Source organism: Carya illinoinensis, chromosome 13, assembly GCF_018687715.1.
Source record: "Carya illinoinensis cultivar Pawnee chromosome 13, C.illinoinensisPawnee_v1, whole genome shotgun sequence".
NCBI classification, from domain to species: Eukaryota; Viridiplantae; Streptophyta; class Magnoliopsida; order Fagales; family Juglandaceae; genus Carya; species Carya illinoinensis.
In genome coordinates this window covers 18,846,361-18,872,019 of record NC_056764.1, presented here as the reverse complement: position 1 = coordinate 18,872,019, position 25,659 = coordinate 18,846,361, and the positions used below count along the sequence as shown (strand labels likewise).

Below are 25,659 nucleotides of genomic sequence, written 5' to 3'. Positions count from 1 at the left end.
GCAATATTCTATTCCGCTCTAAGAATGAAGAGAAGCAACAATAAAAGTTTTAATGTCCATATAAAAACGGTGGGAAAGAATTAAAAAGGAAATCAATCTATAAACATGGTTGAGAGATGACTACTCGCTTGTAAGTTGATTAATGACCTTAACTTCGGTTACAAGCTTAACAAAAGCAAGATAAGGGGAGTATGGCACATCTTGGGCTTGAGGAAAGTCGATCGTATGGCATCTGTCGATTACAATTGGGAAGAATGAAGGAAAAGAAGGCTTTGTTTGAGTCAATTCATCCAATGCTAGAACTGAATTTCGACGGTTATGGTGGGATGCATTTGCTCAGATTTCCGTTGAGAATGAAAGAAAAGACAGGTTTCTTAGAGTCAATTAGTCCAACGCTAGAACAGAGTTACGACAGTAAAGGGGGGATGTATTTGTTGAGATTTCCGGTGGGAAAACGGTGTAAACGGCATAGGCTATAGTCCAATTCGTTGCAATTCGCAAGGGGGTTCCACTAGTTCGCGATTGGCGTTGACTTTGGTGTTGGAATGACTTTCCTTGTATTGAAATGTGGTGGATCCAAGTCCAATATTCTATTCCACTCTAAGAATGATTGGAAACAACAATAAAAGTATTAACGCCCATATAAAAACGGTGGGAAAGAATTAAGAAGCAAATCAATCTATAAACATAGTTTGTAGATGACTAATCACTTGTAGGTTGATTAATGACTTGAATTCCGGTTACAAGCTTAACCAAAGCAAGATAAGGGGAGTATGGCACGTCTTGGGCTTGAGGGAAACCGATCGTATGGCAGCTGTGGTTTACAATTGCTGGAATGAAGGACAAAAATGGTTTCTTTGAGGCAATTCGTCCATTGCAAGAATTGCGTTTCGACGGTTAAGGTGGGATGCATTTACTACTATTTTACTTAAGAAAATGGTATAAACGGCCTAGGATATAGTCCGACTAGCTGCAATGCACATCGAGGGGCACCTAGGTGGCGATTGGCAGTGACCTGGGTTTTGGAATGAATTTCCTTGTGTTGAAATGGGGTGTATCAAGTCTAATCGTCTAATTCACTCAAAAAATGATGCAAAACAAAACAATAAGAGTAATAAAGCCTATATAAAAAAGGAGAGAGAGAATTAAACTTGAAATTTAGTTTGGAAGATGGTTTAAAGATGATTAACCACTTGTAAGTTGATGAATGCCCTTAACTCCAGTTATGAGCTTAACCAAGGCTACATAAGGGGTGTATGGCACATCTTGGCCGTGAGGGAAACCAATGGTATGGCATCTGTGGGCTAAAATTCTAAGAATGAAAGAAAAGACAGGTTTCTTAGAGTTAATTGATCCAATGCTAGAACTGAGTTACGACGGCAAATGTGCGATGTATTTGATGAGATTTCCCATGGGAAAATGGTGTAAACAGCACAGCCTATAGTCCGATTCGTTGCAATGCGCAAAGGGGTGCCTCTACTTCGCGATTGGCGGTGACTTTTGCGTTGGAATGACTTTCCTGGTATTGAAATGTGGCGGATCCGAGTCCAATTTTTATTGCGCCGTAAGAATAATGGGAAACAACAATAAAAGTATTAACGTCCATATTAAAATGGTGGGAACGACTTAAGAAGGAAATCAATCTATAAACATGGTTTAGAGATGAATAATCACTTGTAAGTTGATTAATGACCTGAATTCCGGTTACAAGCTTAACCAAAGCAAGATAAGGGAGTATGGCACGTCTTGAGCTTGAGGGAAACCGATCGTATGGCAGCTGTGGTTTACAATTGGAAGAACAAAGGACAAAAAGGGTTTCTTTGAGTCAATTCGTCCATTGCAAGAATTACGTTTCGACGGTTAAGCTGAGATGCATTGGGTACTATTTTACTTAAGAAAATGGTGTAAACGGCGTAGGGTAGACTCTGATTAGCTGCAATGCACATCGAGGGCACCTAGGTGCCGATTGGCAGTGACCTGGACGTTGGAATGACTTTCCTTGTATTGAAATGTGGTGGATCCAAGTCCAATATTCTATTCTGCTCTAACAATGATGAGAAACAACAGTAAAAGTATTAATGTCCACATAAAAACGGTGGGAAAGAATTAAAAAGGAAATCAATCTATAAACATAGTTTTTAGATGACTAATCACTTGTAGGTTGATTAATGACTTGAATTCCGGTTACAAGCTTAACCAAAGCAAGATAAGGGGAGTATGGCACGTCTTGGGCTTGAGGGAAACCGATCGTATGGCAGCTGTGGTTTACAATTGCTGGAATGAAGGACAAAAATGGTTTCTTTGAGGCAATTCGTCCATTGCAAGAATTGCGTTTCGACGGTTAAGGTGGGATGCATTTACTACTATTTTACTTAAGAAAATGGTATAAACGGCCTAGGATATAGTCCGACTAGCTGCAATGCACATCGAGGGGCACCTAGGTGGCGATTGGCAGTGACCTGGGTTTTGGAATGAATTTCCTTGTGTTGAAATGGGGTGTATCAAGTCTAATCGTCTAATTCACTCAAAAAATGATGCAAAACAAAACAATAAGAGTAATAAAGCCTATATAAAAAAGGAGAGAGAGAATTAAACTTGAAATTTAGTTTGGAAGATGGTTTAAAGATGATTAACCACTTGTAAGTTGATGAATGCCCTTAACTCCAGTTATGAGCTTAACCAAGGCTACATAAGGGGTGTATGGCACATCTTGGCCGTGAGGGAAACCAATGGTATGGCATCTGTGGGCTAAAATTCTAAGAATGAAAGAAAAGACAGGTTTCTTAGAGTTAATTGATCCAATGCTAGAACTGAGTTACGACGGCAAATGTGCGATGTATTTGATGAGATTTCCCATGGGAAAATGGTGTGAACGGCACAGCCTATAGTCCGATTCGTTGCAATGCGCAAAGGGGTGCCTCTACTTCGCGATTGGCGGTGACTTTTGCGTTGGAATGACTTTCCTGGTATTGAAATGTAGCGGATCCGAGTCCAATTTTTATTGCGCCGTAAGAATAATGGGAAACAACAATAAAAGTATTAACGTCCATATTAAAATGGTGGGAACGACTTAAGAAGGAAATCAATCTATAAACATGGTTTAGAGATGAATAATCACTTGTAAGTTGATTAATGACCTGAATTCCGGTTACAAGCTTAACCAAAGCAAGATAAGGGAGTATGGCACGTCTTGAGCTTGAGGGAAACCGATCGTATGGCAGCTGTGGTTTACAATTGGAAGAACAAAGGACAAAAAGGGTTTCTTTGAGTCAATTCGTCCATTGCAAGAATTACGTTTCGACGGTTAAGCTGAGATGCATTGGGTACTATTTTACTTAAGATAATGGTGTAAACGGCGTAGGGTAGACTCTGATTAGCTGCAATGCACATCGAGGGCACCTAGGTGCCGATTGGCAGTGACCTGGACGTTGGAATGACTTTCCTTGTATTGAAATGTGGTGGATCCAAGTCCAATATTCTATTCTGCTCTAACAATGATGAGAAACAACAGTAAAAGTATTAATGTCCACATAAAAACGGTGGGAAAGAATTAAAAAGGAAATCAATCTATAAACATGGTTAGAGACGACTAATTGCTTGTAAGTTGATTAATGACTTTAACTTCGGTTACAAGCTTAACCAAAGCAAGATAAGGGGAGTATGGCACGTCTTGGGCTTGAGGGAAACCGATCGTATGGCATCTGTGGATTACAATTGGAAGAATGAAGGAAAAGAAGGCTTTGTTTGAGTCAATTCATCCAGTGCTAGAACTGAATTTCGACGATTATGGTGGGATGCATTTGCTGAGATTTCTGTTGAGAATATGGTGTAAACGCTATAGGGTACATTCCCATTTAGTCGCAATGCACATCGAGGGGCTCCTAGGTGACGATTGGCAGTGATCTCGGCATTGGAATTACTTTCCTTGTATTGAAATGTGGTGTATCAAGTCTAATCATCTAATTCACTCAAAGAACGATGCAAAACAAAACAATAAGTGTAATAAAGCCTATATAAAAAAGGAGAGAAAGAATTAAAATTGAAATTTAGTTTGGAAGATGGTTTAAAGATGATTAACCACATGTATGTTGATGAATGCCCTTAACTCCAGTTACGAGCTTAACCAAGGCTACATAAGGGGTGTATGGCACATCTTGGCCGTGAGGGAAACGAATGGTATGGCATCTGTGGGCTAAAATTCTAAGAATGAAAGAAAAGACAGGTTTCTTATAGTTAATTGATCCAATTCTAGAACTGAGTTACGACGGTAAATGTGGGATGTATTTGATGAGATTTCCCGTGGGAAAACGGTGTAAACGGCATTGCCTATAGTCTGATTCCTTGCAATGCGCAAAGGGGTGCCTCTAGTTCGCGATTGGCGGTGACTTTTGCGTTGGAATGACTTTCCTGGTATTAAAATGTGGTGGATCCAAGTCCAATTTTCTATTGCGCCATAAGAATAATGGGAAACAAGAATAAAAGTATTAACGTCCATATTAAAATGGTGGGAACGACCTAAGAAGGAAATCAATCAATAAACATAGTTTAGAGATGAATAATCACATGTAAGTTGATTAATGACCTGAATTCCGGTTACAAGCTTAACCAAAGCAAGATAAGGGGAGTATGGCACGTCTTGGGCTTGAGTGAAACCAATCGTATGGCAGCTGTGGTTTACAATTGGAAGAACGAAGGACAAAAAGGGTTTCTTTGAGTCAATTCGTCCATTGCAAGAATTGCGTTTCGACGGTTAAGGTGGGATGCATTGGCTACTATTTTACTTAAGAAAATGGTGTAAACGGCGTAGGGTAGACTCTGATTAGCTGCAATGCACATCGAGGGCACCTAGGTGCCGATTGGCAGTGACCTGGACATTGGAATGACTTTCCTTGTATTGAAATGTAGTGTATCAAGTCTAATCGTCTAATTCACTCAAAGAACGATGCAAAACAAAACAATAAGAGTAATAACGCCCATATAAAAAGGGAGATAAAGAATTGAAATTGAAATTTAGTTTGGAAGATGGTTTAAAGATGATTAACCACTTGTAAGTCGATGAATGCCCTTAACTCCAGTTACGAGCTTAACCAAGGCCACATAAGGGGCGTATGGCGCATCTTGGCCATGAGGGAAACCAATGGTATGGCATCTGTGGGCTAAAATTCTAAGAATGAAAGAAAAGACAGGTTTCTTAGAGTCAATTGATCCAACGCTAGAACTGAGTTACGACGGTAAAGGGGGGATGTATTTGATGAGATTTCCCGTGAGAAAACGGTGTAAACGGCATAGGCTATAGTCCGATTCGTTGCAATGCGCAAAGGGGTGCCACTAGTTCGCGATTGGCGGTGACTTCGGTGTTGGAATGACTTTCCTTGTATTGAAATGTGGTGGATCCAAGTCCAATATTCTATTCCGCTCTAAGAATGATTGGAAACAACAATAAAAGTATTAATGTCCATATAAAAACGGTGAGAAAGAATTAAGAAGGAAATCAATCTATAAATATGGTTTTGAGATGACTAATCACTTGTAAATTGATTAATGACTTGAATTCCGGTTACAAGCTTAACCAAAGCAAGATAAGGGGAGTATGGCACGTCTTGGGCTTGAGGGAAACCGATCGTATGGCAGCTGTGGTTTACAATTGGAGGAATGAAGGACAAAAAGGGTTTCTTTGAGGCAATTCGTCCATTGCAAGGGTCGTGTCCAACGGTTAAGGTGGGATGCATTCGCTACTATTTTACTTAAGAAAATGGTGTAAACAGCATAGGGTCGTGTCCGATTAGCTGTAATGCACATCGAGGGGCACCTAGGTGGCGATTGGCTGCGACCTTGGCGTTGGAATGAATTTCCTTGTATTGAAATGTGGTGTATGAAGTCCAACCGTCTAATTCAGTCAAACAACAATGCAAAACAAAACAATAAGTGTAATAAAGCCTATATAAAAAAGGAGAGAAAGAATTAAAATTGAAATTTAGTTTGGAAGATGGTTTAAAGATGATTAACCTCTCGTAAGTTGATGAAGGCCCTTAACTCCAGTTATGAGCTTAACCAAGGCTACATAAGGGGTGTATGGCACATCTTGGCCGTGAGGGAAACCAATGGTATGGCATCTGTGGGCTAAAATTCTAAGAATGAAAGAAAAGACAGGTTTCTTAGAGTTAATTGATCCAATGCTAGAACTGAGTTACGACGGTAAATGTGGGATGTATTTGATGAGATTTCCCGTGGGAAAACGGCGTAAACGGCACAGGCTATAGGCCGATTCGTTGCAATGCGCAAAGGGGTGCCTCTAGTTCGCGATTGGCGGTGACTTTGGCATTGGAATGCCTTTCCTTGTATTGAAATGTGGTGGATCCAAGTCCAATATTCTATTCCGCTCTAAGAATGATCAGAAACAACAATAAAAGTATTAATGTCCATATAAAAAGGTGGGAAAGAATTAAGAAGGAAATCAATCTATAAACATGGTTGAGAGATGACTAATCGCTTGTAAGTTGATTAATGACCTTAACTTCGGTTACAAGCTTAACCAAAGCAAGATAAGGGGAGTATGGCACGTCTTGTGCTTGAGGGAAACCGATCGTATGGCAACTGTGGTTTACAATTGCAAGAACGAAGGACAAAAAGGGTTTCTTTGAGTCAATTCGTCCATTGCAAGAATTGCGTTTCGACAGTTAAGGTGGGATGCATTGGCTACTATTTTACTTAAGAAAATGGTATAAACGGCGTAGGGTAGAGTCTGATTAGCTGCAATGCACATCGAGGGCACCTAGGTGGCGACTGGCAGTGACCTGGACGTTGGAATGACTTTCCTTGTATTGAAATGTAGTGTATCAAGTCTAATCGTCTAATTCACTCAAAGAACGATGCAGAACAAAACAATAAGAGTAATAATGCCCATATAAAAAGGGAGATAAAGAATTGAAATTGAAATTTAGTTTAGAAGATGGTTTAAAGATGATTAACCACTTGTAAGTCGATGAATGCCCTTAACTCCGGTTACGAGCTTAACCAAGGCTAGATTAGGGGCGTATGGCACATCTTGGCCGTGAGGGAAACCAATGGTATGGCATCTGTGGGCTAAAATTCTAAGAATGAAAGAAAAGACAGGTTTCTTAGAGTCAATTGATCCAATGCTAGAACTGAGTTACGACGGTAAATGCGGGGATGTATTTGATGAGATTTCCCGCGAGAAAACGGTGTAAACGGCATAGGCTATAGTCCGATTCGTTGCAATGCGCAAAGGGGTGCACCTAGTTCGCGATTGGCTTTGACTTTGCCGTTGGAATGACTTTCCTTGTATTGAAATGTGGTGGATCGAAGTCCAATATTCTATTCCACTCTAAGAATGCTGGGAAACAACAATAAAAGTATTAATGTCCATATAAAAACGGTTGGAAAGAATTAAGAAGGAAATCAATCTATAAACATGGTTTAGAGATGACTAATCGCTTGTAAGTTGATTAATAACCTTAACTTCGGTTAGAAGCTTAACCAAAGCAAGATAAGGGGAGTATGGCACGTCTTGGGCTTCAGGGAAACCAATCGTATGGCACGTCTTGGGCTTGAAAAAATGGTGTGAACGCTATAGGGTACATTCCGATTAGTTGCAATGCACATCGAGGGGCACCTAGGTGGCGATTGGCAGTGATCTCGGTGTTGGAATGACTTTCCTTGTATTGAAATGTGATGTATCAAGTCTAATCATCTAATTCACTCAAAGAACGATGCAAAACAAAACAATAAGAGTAATAAAGCCTATATAAAAAAGGAGAGAAAGAATTAAATTTGAAATTTAGTTTGGAAGATGGTTTAAAGATGATTAACCTCTTGTAAGTTGATGAATGCGCTTAACTCCAGTTACGAGCCTAACCAAGGCAAGATAAGGGGCATATGGCACAACTTGGGCAAGAAGGAAACCAATGGTATGGCATCTGCGGGCTAAAATTTGAAGAATGAAAGAAAAGACAGGTTTCTTAGAGTCAATTAGTCCAACGCTAGAACAGAGTTACGACGGTAAAGGGGGGATGTATTTGATGAGATTTCCCATGAGAAAACGGTGTAAACGGCATAGGCTATAGTCCGATTCGTTGCAATGTGCAAAGGGGTGCCACTAGTTCACGATTGGCGGTGACTTTGGTGTTGGAATGACTTTCCTTGTATTGAAATGTGGTGGATCCAAGTCCAATATTCTATTCCACTCTAAGAATGATTGGAAACAACAATAAAAGTATTAATGTCCATATAAAAACGGTGGGAAAGAATTATGAAGGAAATCAATCTATAAACATGGTTTAGAGATGACTAATCACTTGTAAGTTGATTAATGACTTGAATTCCGGTTACAAGCTTAACCAAAGCAAGATAAGGGGAGTTTGGCACGTCTTGGGCTTGAGGGAAACCGATCGTATGGCAGCTGTGGTTTACAATTGGAGGAATGAAGGACAAAAAGGCTTTCTTTCAGTCAATTCGTCCATTGCAAGAATTGCGTTTCGACCGCTAAGGTGGGATGCATTTGCTACTATTTTACTTAAGAAAATGGTATAAACGGCATAGGGTCGTGTCCGATTAGCTGCAATGCACATCGAGGGGCACCTAGGTGGTGATTGGCAGTGACCTGGGCGTTGGAATGAATTTCCTTGTATTGAAATGTGGTGTATCAAGTCTAATCCTCTAATTCAGTCAAACAACGATGCAAAACAAAACAATAAGAGTAATAAATCCCATATAAAAAAGGAGAGAAAGAATTAAAATTGAAATTTAGTTTGGAAGATGGTTTAAAGACGATTAACCACTTGTAAGGCGCTGAATGCCCTTAACTCCAGTTATGAGCTTAACCAAGGCTAGATAAGGGGCGTATGGCACATCTTGGCCGTGAGGGAAACCAATGGTATGGCATTTGGGGGCTAAAATTCTAAGAATGAGAGAAAAGACAGGTTTCTTAGAGTCAATTGATCCAATGCTAGAACTGAGTTATGATGGTAAATGTTGGATGTATTTGATGAAATTTTCATTGAGAAAACGGTGTAAACGGCATAGGCTATAGTCTGATTCGTTGCAATGCGCAAAGGGGTGCCTCTAGTTCGCGATTGGGGGTGACTTTGGTGTTGGAATGGCTTTGCTTGTATTGAAATGTGGTGGATCCAAGTCCAATATTCTATTCCGCTCTAAGAATGATTGGAAACAACAATAAAAGTATTAATTTCCATATAATAACAGTGGGAAAGAATTAAGAAGGAAATCAATCTATAAACATGGTTTAGAGATGACTAATCGCTTGTAAGTTGATTAATGACCTTAACTTCGGTTACAAGCTTAACCAAAGCAAGATAAGGGGAGTATGGCACGTCTTGGGCTTGAGGGAAACCAATCGTATGGCATCTGTGGATTACAATTGGAGGAATGAAGGAAAAGAAGGCTTTGTTTGAGTCAATTCATCCAATGCTAGAACTGAATTTCGACGGTTATGGTGGGATGCATTTGCTAAGATTTCCGTTGAGAAAATGGTGTTAACGCTATAGGGTACATTCCGATTAGTTGCAACGCACATCGAGGGGCACCTACGTGGCAATTGGTAGTGATCTCGGCGTTGGAATGACTTTCCTTGTATTGAAATGTGATGTATCAAGTCTAATCATCTAATTCACTCAAAGAATGATGCAAAACAAAACAATAAGAGTAATAAAGCCTATATAAAAAAGGAGAGAAAGAATTAAAATTGAACTTTAGTTTGGAAGATGGTTTAAAGATGATTAACCACTTGTAAGTTGATGAATGCCCTTAACTCCAGTTACGAGCTTAACCAAGGCTAGATAAGCCGCGTATGGCACAACTTGGGCAAGAGGGAAACCAATGGTATGGCATATGCGGGCTAAAATTTGAAGAATGAAAGAAAAGACAGGTTTCTTAGAGTCAATTAGTCCAACACTAGAATAGAGTTACGAAGGTAAAGGGGGGATGTATTTGATGAGATTTCCCGTGAGAAAACGTTGTAAACGGCATAGGCTATAGTCCGATGCGTTGCAATGCACAAAGGGGTGCCACTAGTTCGCGATTTGCGGTGACTTTGGTGTTGGAATGACTTTCCTTGTATTGAAATGTGGTGGATCCAAGTCCAATATTATATTCCGCTCTAAGAATGATTGGAAACAACAATAAAAGTATTAATGTCCATATAAACACGGTGGGAAAGAATTAAGAAGGAAATCAATCTATAAACATGGTTTAGAGATGACTAATCACTTGTAAGTTGATTAATGACTTGAATTCCGGTTACAAGCTTAACCAAAGCAAGATAAGGGGAGTATGGCACGTCTTGGGCTTGAGGGAAACCGATCGTATGGCAGCTGTGGTTTACAATTGGTGGAATGAAGGACAAAAAGGTTTTCTTTGAGTCAATTCGTCCATTGCAAGAATTGCGTTTCGACCGCTAAGGTGGGATGCATTTGCTACTATTTTACTTAAGAAAATGGTATAAACGGCATAGGGTCGTGTCCGATTAGCTGCAATGCACATCGAGGGGCACCTAGGTGGTGATTGGCAGTGACCTGGGCGTTGGAATGAATTTCCTTGTATTGAAATGTGGTGTATCAAGTCTAATCCTCTAATTCAGTCAAACAACAATGCAAAACAAAACAATAAGAGTAATAAATCCCATATAAAAAAGGAGAGAAAGAATTAAAATTGAAATTTAGTTTGGAAGATGGTTTGAAGACGATTAACCACTTGTAAGGCGATGAATGCCCTTAACTCTAGTTATGAGCTTAACCAAGGCTAGATAAGGGGCATATGGCACATCTTGGCCGTGAGGGAAACCAATGGTATGGCATTTGTGGGCTAAAATTCTAAGAATGAAAGAAAAGACAGGTTTCTTAGAGTCAATTGATCCAATGCTAGAACTGAGTTATGACGGTAAATGTGGGATGTATTTGATGAAATTTTCATTGAGAAAACGGTGTAAACGGCATAGGCTATAGTCTGATTCGTTGCAATGCGCAAATTACAAGATGGAGCTACTGATGGGAACCAAGGTGGAGCTATCCTTAAAGATCCCTTGCAAATTCCAGATGGGCCAATTACAAGATCAAGAGCCAAGAAGATCAAGGAAGCAATGCAAGGATTGGTGCAATCCACTTGGGATGAAGCTAGGAAGAGCCCAACACTCAAGATTGGCTTCAAGGAAAAAGAACCAGTTTTGATCCACTTGATACAAGCTATGGAAGACATGACTTAGAGATTGGGCCTATTGTTGTTAAGGCTTTCAATTTGTTTAACGGTATTTTATTATTAGTTTAGAAGAAGTGGGCTTGAGGATGCTTGGCCCACATATGTCTTATTTCTAATGGACTAGGGTTATTTTTGGGAAGGCCTTGTATTTTTGGCCAAGGGTTTATTTGGAAAGTTATAATTTTATGTCTTACTAGGGTTTCAGAAGTTACTGTAGCGCGGCGTATGGCACTGTTCACGCTACAGTACCTGACGCATTGTTTACTTAGTGTTTTTGGGGATTGTCTATTTAAATCACTTGTAACCTCATTTGAGAGGCAGACTATATGGAATTGTGATTGAGAGTTCAGTTATCTCCTCTTGTTCTTCTTGAACTTCTGAACTTATCAAGGGTAAATCAAAACTTTTGTGGCGTTCTTCCTTTGTAATCTAGGTTCTTGAGACGGGTTCTTCAATGGGTCTAGATTTTGATATAATCTAGGTTCTTTGAATGAGTTCTCATCGGGTCTAGATTCTCCATCCATATACTTGAGTTTGGCTTTCTTGGGGTTGTTTTTCCAGTATTGTTGTTGGGTCTTAAAGCAAGTCTATTGGGGTTCACATCATTTGGTAATCAGAGCAAGGTTTCCAATCAGGTGTAATTCTATCTTTTATCTATTGTATCTTTAATTCTAGGGTTTCATTGTTCTAGGGTTGCAAAAAAAAAAAAAAAAAAAAAGTGCCGAAATTCATTTTTCCTAGGGCTGGCAGATTACTCTATCATTTTGGTTTCATGTTTATCAACATTGGTAGGCTAAATTGCTTGTTTGAGGGCTGCCAAAATTTACACCATATAGAGGTTGGAAATTTCTGGAGTTCTTGCATCAATAAGTTTGTCAATTCCTTGGAGTGTCTTCATTGATTCTCTTCTATTTTCTTGTCAATTTTTATGTATTTGAATTCAATTGTTTGATTGTTACAATTGAATATTGCTGTTTGTGATTGAATTGGTGAGAAAGAAAAGAAAAGAAAGGAAAAGAAAAGAATAGAAAAGAAAAGAAAAGAAAGGAAAGGAAAAGAAAAGAAAAAAAAAAGAAAATTCGAAAAAAAAAAAAAGTTTAGGAATCCAAATTTTTTATCATCAAAGGGGCTACATATATCTTTATAGTTGGTGTATTGTCTTGTGAGTACTCTTTCCCTCGTAGCATTTTCTTGAGTCTTGTGTCATTTTATTCTTTCTGTATTTTCTCTTGTTAACAGTTTCTTGGATCTAATTACTAGTTGGAATAAGACAGGTTTGTATTGTCTTGATTTATAGTTTAATTAGTTCTGAAAGAACTTGAGTGAGAAAACTCTTGAGGTAAAAGGCAAGAGAGTGTGAGATCATTATCGGGAAAAAGCCAACTAAGAGTGAAACACGAGTGGAGTTATTCGAGTGTAAACACGTAAGGGAGCGTGTGAGGTCTTTTCCACTAATAGTTTTTTTGTGTGCAGTGCGTACGATGTCTCATAAAAGTGACTCATCACCAAAGGGGATGGCAGATAACTCCTTTATGTTGCAGGCTATGCAACAACAGTTTGAACGATTGAACATGATGTTAGGGGAAGTGAGAGATAGGATGGATCAACAAGATGAAGTAATTAAAAATTTGCATGGTGGGAGAGATAGGAGGAGACGTGAACCTAGAAGAGAACATGAGTATGAAGATGAAGGAGATGGTGAGGATGAGGAAGATCTAATTTCTGAAGTTGGGATGGGTAGGCATAGAGGAGTCAGGCGTGAAAGAGGATTTAGGGGAAACCCACGGGGTCGTGATGGAGTAGATAGGGACCTTGAGAGCATCAAAATGAAAATATCATCTTTCCAAGATAGAACTGACCCTGAAGCTTATTTAGAGTGGGAGAAGAAGATAGAGTTGATCTTTGAGTGTCATAACTATTCAGAGGAGAAGAAAGTGAAGTTGGCAGTAATTGAGTTCACTGATTATGCTATTATTTGGTGGGACCAATTAGTGACCAATAGGAGGAGGAATTATGAGAGGTCTGTCGAGACATGGGGAGAGTTGAAAGCTCTCATGAGGCGGAGATTTGTACCTAGCCACTACTATAGGGACCTCTACCAGAAATTACAAAATCACAGCGGTCTACGAGTGTGGAGGACTACCATAAGGAGATGGAGGTGGCTATGATACGGGCAAATGTAGAGGAGGATAGGGAGGCCACTATGGCTAGATTTTTGTGTGGTTTGAATAGGGAGATAGCCAATGTGGTTGAGTTGCAACATTATGTAGAAATAGAAGACATGGTGCACATGGCTATGAAGGTGGAGAGGCAATTAAAGATGAAAGGGACATCAAGGTACACTTCAGTTTCTAGCACTCCTTGGAAACCAAAGTGGGAGAAAGATGATAGAGCTGTAACAAAGGCAAAGACAGAACCACCTAAAGGAAACGATGAAGGAACTAGCAACAAACCCAAGTTGGCATCCCAACCTTCTAGAAATAGAGATATTAAATGCTTTAAGTGTTTGTGTTCAGGGCACATCGCTTCTCAATGTCCAAACAAACGTGTGATGATTATGCGGGACAATGGGGAGGTATTGATGTGAACCCCAATAGACTTGCTTTGAGACCCAACAACAATACTGGAAAAACAACCCCAAGAAAGCCAAAGTCAGGTATATGGATGGAGAATCTAGACCCGATGAGAACTCGTTCAAAGAACCTAGATTATATCAAAATCTAGACCCATTGAAGAACCCGTCTCAAGAACCTAGATTACAGAGGAAGAACGCCACAAAGGTTTTGATTTACCTTCGATAAGTTCAGAAGTTCAAGAAGAACAAGAGGAGATAACTCAACTCTCAATCAAAATTCCATATGGTCTGTCTCTCAAATGAGGTTACAATTGGTTTAAATAGACAATCCCCAAAAATCCTAAGTAAACAATGCCTCGGGTACTGTAGCGTGAACAGTGCCATACGCTGCTGATTGAGCTGAAATATTACATGTTTTAGCTATTTAAAACCAATGTATTTTAAATTTTTCATGACATTATTATTGGTTTTAGATGGAAAAATAGTTAATAAGCATAAATATGAGTTGCGAATTTTTAATTGATTAATATCATGTTTATGCTTAATTTTATAACTATGATTTAATTGGGCAATATTTCCTCACATATATAACATATTTGTGATAATCTATTTTTTTATTTTAATTTATGTTTGAGTGTTATTTTTATCTACTTATTTTCAGCTTGAATAAAATTCACATGGGAGATGACTTTTCAGTGATTGTTTATAGATACACGCGGGACCAACATTAGTGGAACACACAACCAGAAGCTTGGTGGAAGCTCTTAAGGTGGAGCTGGATAATGTGAAGAAGGAACATGCTGAACTAAAGGCAAAGGAAGCAGAAACGGAGTCCATTGCTGGGAATCTGCATATAAAGCACCGGAAAGTTAAGTCTGAGCTTGAGGCATGCCTAGTGGAGGAGTCTAAAGCAAGAGGGACTTCTGAGGAGCTGATCTCCACACTTAACCAGCTTTCTTCAGAAACCGCAAATGCAAGGCAAGAAGCAGAAGAGTTGAAGAAAGAAACTGAAGCTACCAACATTGCATTAGAAGAAGCAGAAAATAAGCTAAGAATTGCTCTGGAAGAAGCTGAAGCAGCAAAAGTAGCCGGTGCATGATTAAAGAGAAAGCAAAGTTGGTGATGAGCTGAAGAAAGAAGAGAAAGTAGAAAGCAAAGTTGGTGGAGCTGGTGGGTGAAGAGTGAAAGAGACGTGTAGGTTGATTGAAGAAATGGAGAAGACATACGGATTGAGAGAATTGGAGAGAGGAGTACAGAATTTTCAACTAAGACATACAACAGCCGAAATGAAGGAAAATAACCAAAAAGCTGGAAGAATTCGGAAAGTAAAAGAAATAAAAAAAAAAAGCAAAAGACATACACGAAATGAAGGAAAATAAGCAAGAGGAAGAGTCAACATTTACGTGGGGCTGGAATTGGAATTAGCTGAAGTGTGTTTCATCCAAGTCAAAGGAGAGTTTCATTTTTTTTTCCTTTCCGTTTGACTAAAGGCTGTTTTATTTTTATTACTTTTCGTTTAGGGGGTAGGCAGCAGCAGAATTGGTGGGGAGTTGAGAGAGGGAGAGACGTGTGAAGAAAAGTCATGAGCAAATAAAAGAAATAAAAAGCAAAAGAAGACAAAGCCGAAATGAAGATGGGAGGCACATTTCAACAACCAAAACGAAGAGAGGTCAGCTGGAAGAACAACATTTACGGAATGAAAGGGATAGGTGGGGAGAGAGGAAGAGTGAAAGGGATAGTTCGTGAGGTAGGAATTGAAGGAGCCGAGATTGAAAAGTAGAAAGGAGATGCTGAAAGTGAAAGAAAGCAGTCGGATGCATGAATTTAGTGAGGGTGAGAAGTGTGTGGGGTTGGTTTGGTAGAGAAAAATTGGTTTAAGAAAGGAAAGAAAGGAATCCTTCTAGCTGGAGTGAGACCGGCTGTTGAGAGGAATTGAGGAAATTGAATGATTATTCAAGAGGCAAGTGGATGTTTCGGCTCTTGAATCTTTTTGCTATAAATTGAGACCGGTTGAGGAGTTAAAGAAAGACAGAATTTGAGAGGGAAGTGGGGGAAGAGACAAGTAGGGAGAGAAAGCGTAAATCTATAGTTTTTGTTCGGCAGTTTTTTTGTTGCAATGCTTTGTTGTTTTAGAGTTTTTATTAAGTGTATTAATATTTGTTCTAGAATTGTATTTCATTAAGTGTAATACTTTAATTTCCATTAAGTTACTAGTTTGTTTCATACAATAAAAGGAATTGTTTTAGAAGTTCTAAATTAATTGTGTTACTTTAATTTATTGCAAGAAAGATTTGATTTTAAGCTTTTGTTTTTGTTTTTTTTTATTTTTCTGAATATCATACGTGAAGGGTAGAGGAATTGTTATAGAGTTTTTATTAAAGGTTTAGAGATTAATTTTCAAGAGTGATACGTAAGAAATTGTTCCTTTTCGTTTCGAATTTCAATCGAATCATGAAAGGACGTTTTCGTTTAGATTTTTCGTTCCCTATTTTATTTAACTTCAGTTTAAAGTTTATAGAATACTTTTAAGTTTCTGTTTACTTATTTCGTGTTATTTATTTTTCTTACTTCTTTAAGTTTTCATTTAATAGTAATTACAACTGTTATATGTTATTTTGAGAATTCGTAATTTAATTACAAAGATGAATTCTAGAATCTTAGTTTTGGGCATTTTAAATTTTCCGTTTATGTTTTGTCGATTACTTTCTAATTTAGTTTAATGCTTAATTTAGTTTTATTAATTTCTGAGTTTAATTTATAAGTCCTTTACATTCCAATCCAACAAAATTCAAAAGACATGAATTTAGTCCATGACTAGTACCCTATTTCATCCATTGCATATACCATCATATTATTTTCTCTTTGTGAAGTTTTTCACATTTTTTTAACAAGTTTAATTTTAAGCAACTTTTCCCTGAGGAGACGATCTAGGAATTTATTCCTAATTATTACACGACATCGTCCTGCACTTGGGATAGCATTAGTGCTACTCATTTTTGAGTAAGTCAAGTTTTTGGCGCCGTTGCCGGGGAAAGTAGTTTAACTTAAATTTAAACTTGTTATTTTATTTTATTTTATTTTTTTTCTCTACCATATTGTCTCTGGTTACTCATCTCATCTGCATCAATCACTCATTTCTACCATATTAAATTAATGTTTCATGTCATGGGTAAGAGACACTTCAAATAGGTTGCTTAGAGTCACATCGAGTGTTGAGAGTAGTATACACAGCTTGGAGATAGATAGCTCGTCTGTCTTTTCTTCGAGTGAGCCAGGTGACAAAATTGAAATCGAATCAGAAAACATGGCTGCACCTGCACCACGCACTCTTAAGGACTATTTGCAACCCACTCGTACCACTACACCTTCATGCATAATTTTACCTGAAAATGCACCCAATTTCTCTATCAAGCATGGCATGATGTCGGTGATACCTTAGTTCCACGGGATGGATTCTGAGAGTCCTTACCAGCACTTGATAGATTTTGAGCTGGCTTGTGCTACTTTTATCACTAGGGCTGTTACTGATGAATTCATTAGACTTCGTTTATTTCTTTTTTCTTTAAAGGATAAAGCGAAGATATGGTTTAACTCCTTGAGACCTAATTCCATTTCTAGTTGGTCTGACATGCAACGTGAATTCTTACAGAAATTTTTTCCTTTTCAGAGAACTCAATTTTTGCAGGAGCAGATTAGCCAGTTCAATCAGAGACCTGATGAGACCTTTCAGGCCAGTTGGGAGAATTTTAAGGATTTAGTGAACATTTGTCCACATCATGGTTTTGAATCCTGGAGGCTGGTGAGCTACTTTTACACTGGTCTCACTCCGAAATGCAAGCAATTTGTTCAAACAATGTGCAATGGGGAGTTCTTCAGCAAAGAACCTGATGAAGCATTATCATTTTTCGATTACCTTGCTGAGAGCGCACAATAATGGAATACTCGTACTGATCGAGTTCCATTAACAGCACAGCCACTGAGGGCTATTTCTGGAGGGGGCAGATATGAGCTCAAAGGAGACACGGATGTTCAAGCCCGAATATCTGCATTGACTAGAAGAATGGAGGTCATGGAGATGGAAAAGGTAAAGGCTGCAAAAGTAGCAGAGGCATGTTCTATATGTGCTGATTCAAACCATAAGACCCAAGACTGCCCGATTATGCCAGTATTTCAAGAAGGTGGGTCTGAGCCAATACAATCAACCAATTGGGTCAATCGAGCACAGAATCAACCTTTCTCCAACACATATAATCCGGGGTGGAGAAATCACCCAAATTTCTCATGGAGAAATGATCAGCCTGGTCGGTCCCCACCACCTCAGCAGCAGCCATTTAATCAAGGTGCTCCTCAGCACCAATATCCACCATATCAAAATCCTCAAGGGCCATCTTCTTCTACTCCCAAAAGTTTTCATGTAATACACATAAACTCTTCTTTACACCTGATGACTTGCAAAATTTCATATTGCAGATTTTACAAGTTCGCTCGAGCGGAGGCTTTTGGCCGCTCGAGCGAATTCAGGCAGATTCAAATGCTCGACTGCCGCTCGACAGGGAGCTCAAGCGGGTTGCTGAAAAATGAAGATCGCTCGAGCAGAGACATTGGCCGCTCGAGCGAAATCAGGCAGAGTCGAACGCTCGATGTGCGCTCGATAGGACGCTCGAGCGAAATCAGGCAGAGTCGAACGCTCGACGTGTGCTCGACACCCCACTCGAGCGAACATCGTATTTTGACAGATTTTAGGTTTTCCGCCGTAGGACCATATAAAAGCCATTTTTCACTCTAGAGCCGCGAGTTTTGACTGGAGAACACTCTTTGAGAGAGAAAAACATAGCTAGAGGGATTCAAATCAATTGTTTTGGAGACGGAATTCCAATTTATTGCACGTACGTTGGATTCATACACGAGCACGGACGGGAGAAAAGCGTTGAATCATTCCCTTGAGCTTTTGACGACGAGTTGAGGCTGCAAGGAGGATTTTTCAGTGTTTATTTTCTTCTTCCCATCTTCTCAGAACAATTATGGTGAATTCGTTTATGTTGAATTCCATTTCTAGCATGAGCTAAATTTTCTTTATTCTAGGAAAACGATGTAACCTATTTCCGAACTATGCTTGTTTGTCCATGCTAATTTAATGCAATTATCTCTTTGTTTATCTGATTTATTCTGAGTTTAATGCTTCTAATTAACTGGCCATTGATTAGATGATTATTAATTTTGTGATTTGCTATCGAAAGAGGGAATCATAGGGTAGATCTTGGATATTTCAGCATAGGTAAGTATAGAGATCGAAAGACTTGTATGAACCTGTGTAGTAATTAAATCATTGGTCTTATTGCGTTCTTGATTATTTAATTTGCATACTCTTGTGTGAATTGATAAACTAGAATCACTTCCAATTGACTATCGAAAGAGGCTTTTGGATGAATTAGAGATTTGCTAATAGATAAAAGAGGTTTAAGTTAAATTAGCTGGATGAGAAAAGCATAGTGAAGAATTATGGTGAAATCGATTTCCTAGAAGTTTTCTTCCCCATTGAATTTGATCTTTGAAAGTCAGTTTTATTTTCTTTGCTTATTTCTCTTTGAGTTGATCTAAGTTTATTTGCAACTACAAAAACCTTAGCGATTCCTCTAGATAAAATTGAGATTAGTATAATTATGGTATTTGGCAAGAGTAAGGTACCAATCCCTGAGGACGATACTCTACTTATTACTTTACTATAAAACTACGATACTGTGCACTTGCAGTTTTGCACCGGTCAAGTTTTTGGCGCCGTTGCCGGGGATTGGTTTATTCTTATTCTTTTCGTCAATATCGATACAAAGTAATCTTGGTTTTAATTTAGAATTTTGTTTTAATTTGTTCTACAGGTGTGTTTTTGACATTGGATGAGCCGTACTAGATCTCGTGACATTATTCCTGTTGATCCGAAGATTGAAAGAACTCTTAGATCACTAAGAAGAAATAAGATACTAGCTATGGCTGAGAGGTTTCTTGCTAAATTCTTTCCTCCTACAAAAACAGCCCAACTCAGGAGTGAGATTGGCCAGTTCAAGCAAAATGATTTTGAGTCACTCTATGAAGCATGGGAAAGGTATAAGGACTTGGTTCGACGTTGCCCACAACATGGATTGCCAGATTAGTTGCAAGTTCAGATGTTCTACAATGGGTTAAATGGGCAAACTCGAACTATAGTTGATGCTGCTTCTGGTGGAACTCTGATGTCGAAGACAGCTGAAGGTGCTACTGCACTTTTGGAGGAAATGGTCTCAAACAACTATCAATGGCCAACTGAGAGGACTTTGGCTAAGAAGGTTGCTGGAATTCATGACTTGGAGCCGATAGCAGCTCTTTCCACTCAAGTAGCTACTCTATCTCATCAGATTTCAGCCTTGACAACACAAAGGATACCACAAAGTACAGAATATGTTGCATCCACAAGCATGATAGTTCCAAGCAATGAGGCGAGTCAAGAACAAGTTCAATATGTCAACAATCGGAACTACAATTATCGTGGTAATCCTATGCCAAATTACTATCATCCAGGGCTTAGAAATCATGAGAATTTGTCATATGGAAATACCAAGAATGTGTTGCAACCTCAACATCCTCCCGGATTTGATAGCCAACCAAGCGAGAGGAAGATGTCACTTGAGGATGCCATGGTTTCCTTTGTTCAGGAGACCAATGCAAGGTTTAAAAAGACTGATTCACGGTTGGACAACATTGAGACTCATTGTAGCAATATGGGAGCTGCTATAAAGAATATTGAAGTGCAAATTGGGCAACTAGCCACTACCATCAATGCCCAACAAAGAGGAGCTTTTCCCAGCAACACTGAAGTGAATCCAAAGGAACAATGCAAGGCCATCACACTTAGGAGTGGAAAAGAAATTGAGAGGGCACCATTAAAGGAGAGCAAGTCCACTCCTACCGCTGCGAACAATGGCCAAAGCAAAGATCAAGTAGAAGAAGAGGAGATTGTCAATGATACACTAGAGGAGACCGACTTGCCTCCTACAATTTCATTTCCTGACAATCCTCCTATTCTTGCTCCTCCACTTTCTTACCCTCAGCGTTTTCAAAAGCAAAAACTAGATAATCAATTTTCTAAGTTTTTGGATATTTTTAAGAAAATTCACATTAATATTCCTTTTGCAGATGCCTTGGAACAAATGCCAAACTATGTCAAATTCTTGAAAGACATCATTTCCAAGAAGAGAAGGTTGGAGGAGTTTGAAACAGTGAAGCTTTCTGAAGAATGCAGTGCCATTCTTCAAAAGAAATTGCCTCAAAAATTGAAAGATCCGGGGAGTTTCACTTTGCCTTGCACTATTGGAGATTCATTTTTTGATAGAGTCTTATGTGATCTTGGTGCTAGCATTAATCTTATGCCATTTTCTGTTTGCAGGAAATTGGGACTTGAAGAGATGAAGCCTACAACAATTTCTTTGCAACTAGCGGATCGGTCCATCAAGTATCCACGTGGAATCATAGAAGACGTATTGGTAAAAGTGGATAAATTTATCTTCCCTGCTGATTTTGTGGTGTTAGACATGGAAGAAGATGAAGAAGTCCCACTAATTCTTGGTCGACCATTCTTGGCCACGGGAAGAGCTTTGATTGATGTTCAAAAGGGTGAGTTAACATTGAGAGTGAACAAGGAAGAGGTTTTGTTCAACATTTACCAAGCCATGAGAATTTCAGAAGAGCCAAGTACTTGTTTTCGGGTTGATGACATTAAGCAATGTGAAGAAAAGGCCTTTAAAGAAGATGCACCAGCCAATCACCTAGAACGAGCCCTGCAGCAGGATACATCACTTAGCAATGAAGTGGAGAGGAACTGCACTCTTATTCCTTTTGGAGATCCTGATTGATGAAGATTGAAAAGTCTGGCTGTAGACTTTAAAACAAGCGCTTATGGGAGGCAACCCATAGATCTATCTTTCTTTCTTTCATTTATTTTATTATCTTTATTTATTTAAGTTTTAATAAATTGGTTTTTGATGCAGGTTTATTTAGCAAGAATAAAGAGCTGAAAAATTCTAATCTACGGAAGATTCATGATGCAACCAGGGAAGTTCTTTTATTTCTTCAATCCTTTTTACTTTTGTATTACAATGAGGACATTGTTTAGTTTAAGTTTGGGGGTGTAAACTCTTATAATCATTTGATCCTCTTGTGTTCTAAGTCTTGGGTTGTTGATGGGTTGTTTGATTCTCTTACCAAGCATGCATTGGAGTAAGATTGAATTCTCTATGACTCTGAAATTTGTGATTGAAGATGGTTTTGAGAAAAATTTTCAAAAATTTCTTTTATGTCAAGTGAAGTTTTGTGGGTACTTTGGTTTAAATCTTTGACCTTGAACACAATTGAGCACATAGTCGTTTTTCTCTTATTCCATTTTGCTTATGAAGAGAAGAAGTTGAATTAATTGAAAGAGGGAGGTTCGATTTTGCTTTGCTCTAGAATCCGTTGATGGGTCCTTGAGGCGAAATCCTAGTTGAGACCAAATATCAGAGAAATGATCTAGGCATTTCTTTGGCATAACCAAAAAGCTTTCCCAGCCGTCCTAAATGTCATGCCATCATTACATGGTGTGTTTCCATAGTCAACCCCCTTGAGCCTTCATGAGCCTTTATTGATTCATTAAACTACATAAACCATGCCCGCTCTAAGCCTGAAAAACAATGAATCTACCGTTGATAGTTTGAGAAAATACTTTGGTGGAGAGTTACATTTAAAAGAGAAAATTGGTTTGATGATGAAACGTATTATGTTTGCTCTGTTTGATCAAAGAAAAAGAAGAAGAAGAAAGGAAGTGATTAAAAAAAAAAAAAAAAAAAGAAAAGAAAAGAAAAAAAAGTCGCCAAGCGGAAAGTGAATTACCTCAAATTTTGTTAAGGGAAGTGTTGGTATTACATCAGTGATTACAGCAATAATAATGCCACAAGTATGAGCATATTGCCAAGAAAGAGCTATGATTTGAATCATGTGAGTTTCTCTTTTAATGTTCTTTTCACTAAGTATTTTCCCAGTTTGATTTAATTTCCCATATCCAGTTCTTTCTTAACCCTCACCCTGTGGCCTATCATTACAACCTTAATAAAGACCTTTTGATCTTTGATTTTGGTGTTGACTACATTAGTGGAGAGGATTTCTGAAAATTGGACTTATGGGGTTAAGTTTTAAGAGAATTCTTCTGATTTTGGTCGTTCTACTTTTATCTGAGTTTGCAGGTGGTTTGAGGTTAAAATTGACTATATCACACACACACTCAAGGTCTTAGCTTTAGGTTGAAGTAAACACCTAACTCTTGCTTGACAAATTGCAAAATTTTTGATTGATTTTCTTGCTATCTTTGATGTTAAAAGAGTAAGATACTAGAGATGAAATCTAAATTCATAAAAGCTTGGTGAGTGATGATACTTTTCTTTGGGGTCGAGTTGATATTGCCTAAACTATCATTTGTTTTTCTTTTTGTTTGAGGACAAACAAAGTTGTAAGTTTGGGCGTATTTGATGACTTGCAAAATTTCATATTGCAGATTTTACAAGTTCGCTCGAGCGGAGGCTTTTGGCCGCTCGAGCGAATTCAGGCAGATTCAAACGCTCGACTGCCGCTCGACAGGGAGCTCGAGCGGGTTGCTGAAAAACGAAGATCGCTCGAGCAGAGACATTGGCCGCTCGAGCGAAATCAGGCAGAGTCGAACGCTCGATGTGTGCTCGATAGGATGCTCGAGCGAAATCAGGCAGAGTCGAACGCTCGAAGCGCGCTCGACACCCCGCTCGAGCGAACATCGTATTTTGACAGATTTTAGGTTTTCCGCCGTGGGACCATATAAAAGCCATTTTTCACTCTAGAGCCGCGAGTTTTGACTGGAGAACACTCTTTGGGAGAGAAAAACATAGCTAGAGGGATTCAAATCAATTGTTTTGGAGACGGAATTCCAATTTATTGCACGTACGTTGGATTCATACACGAGCATGGACGGGAGAAAAGCGTTGAATCGTTCCCTTGAGCTTTTGACGACGAGTTGAGGCTGCAAGGAGGATTTTTCAGTGTTTATTTTCTTCTTCCCATATTCTCAGAACAATTATGGTGAATTCGTTTATGTTGAATTCCATTTCTAGCATGAGCTAAATTTTCTTTATTCTAGGAAAACGATGTAACCTATTTCCGAACTATGCTTGTTTGTCCATGCTAATTTAATGCAATTCTCTCTTTGTTTATCTGATTTATTCTGAGTTTAATGCTTCTAATTAACTGGCCATTGATTAGATGATTATTAATTTTGTGATTTGCTATCGAAAGAGGGAATCATAGGGTAGATCTTGGATATTTCAGCATAGGTAAGTATAGAGATCGAAAGACTTGTATGAACCTGTGTAGTAATTAAATCATTGGTCTTATTGCGTTCTTGATTATTTAATTTGCATACTCTTGTGTGAATTGATAAACTAGAATCACTTCCAATTGACTATCGAAAGAGGCTTTTGGATGAATTAGAGATTTGCTAATAGATAAAAGAGGTTTAAGTTAAATTAGCTGGATGAGAAAAGCATAGTGAAGAATTATGGTGAAATCGATTTCCTAGAAGTTTTCTTCCCCATTGAATTTGATCTTTGAAAGTCAGTTTTATTTTCTTTGCTTATTTCTCTTTGAGTTGATCTAAGTTTATTTGCAACTACAAAAACCTTAGCGATTCCTCTAGATAAAATTGAGATTAGTATAATTATGGTATTTGGCAAGAGTAAGGTACCAATCCCTGAGGACGATACTCTACTTATTACTTTACTATAAAACTACGATACTGTGCACTTGCAGTTTTGCACCGGTCAACACCAAAGTGACCACTCCAACTATATGCAAACTCAATGAATGGGAAACAATACTCCCACCAATATTCATGCAATATGCCTAAAATATTCTTTATACCAATGTGACCACTCCAACTATATGCAAACTTAATGAATGACAAGTAGTACTCCCACCAATGGTCATGCAACACGTCTAAAGTCCTCTTTATATCAAAATTTCTCAACAGGCTACATCCATGCACAAGCAACTCACGCATAAGACTAGTGGGCACACAAAGTCTTTTCTCTCTAAACAAGTACCAATCTAGTCTGTATAAATGAAAAAATGATGCTTTCTCACGTACTCCATACACACTAGTCAAGCCATCATCATTAACTTTGCATCCAAAATGAAGACAAGGACATACCTTCTTGATAATGCTTCAAATACAAGATTTCTCTAACCATATGTGTACTGAATTACACGAGGAAAGGTCTCAATGAATTGAACCCACTTGGCATGCATTCTATCCAACTTAACTTGTCCCTTCAAGTGCGTCAAGGACTCATGCTCTTCAAATAAAGGTCGGTTAGGGATTGTCACACCTGGCACAAGATCAATGTATTGCTCTATCTCTCTAATAGGTGGCAATCCACTAAGCACACCGCTAGGAATCATGACCTCATATCCCTGCAAGAAAGAGATAACAACACTAGCCAAAGATTTGTTAAGTCCGTTAGTATTAAAATTTGGCTTAGCATAAAAGCTCACTTCTCTCTTTGTTTTTCTCTCACTTTCTTCGCTCTCATCTTTCTTTTCACTCTCTTTTTTTCTTGTGGTTTTAACATCACCCTCATTTCTTTCGCTCTCTTTTTGCTTTACACTCTCCTTTCTTTCAATCCCTTTTTCAACATCTTTTTTTGAACTCTCAGCCTCACAATTGTCTTTCAACTCATTCTCTCTTTTTCTTGAGGTTTCACTATTTCTTTCTTCCCCAACCTCACGTTTACTCTTTCTTTTTTGATCAACCTCACTTTTCAACTTGAGTTGGT

At 38.6% G+C, this 25,659-nt stretch overlaps 1 non-coding gene across 1 annotated transcript; it reads right to left on the bottom strand.

Annotated features, from left to right (window-relative positions):
• Positions 1-19,833: 19,833 nt before the first annotated feature.
• Positions 19,834-19,940, bottom strand: LOC122293100. The gene has a single exon (XR_006237157.1). It is a non-coding gene; the product is annotated as a small nucleolar RNA R71 (small nucleolar RNA).
• Positions 19,941-25,659: the final 5,719 nt, after the last annotated feature.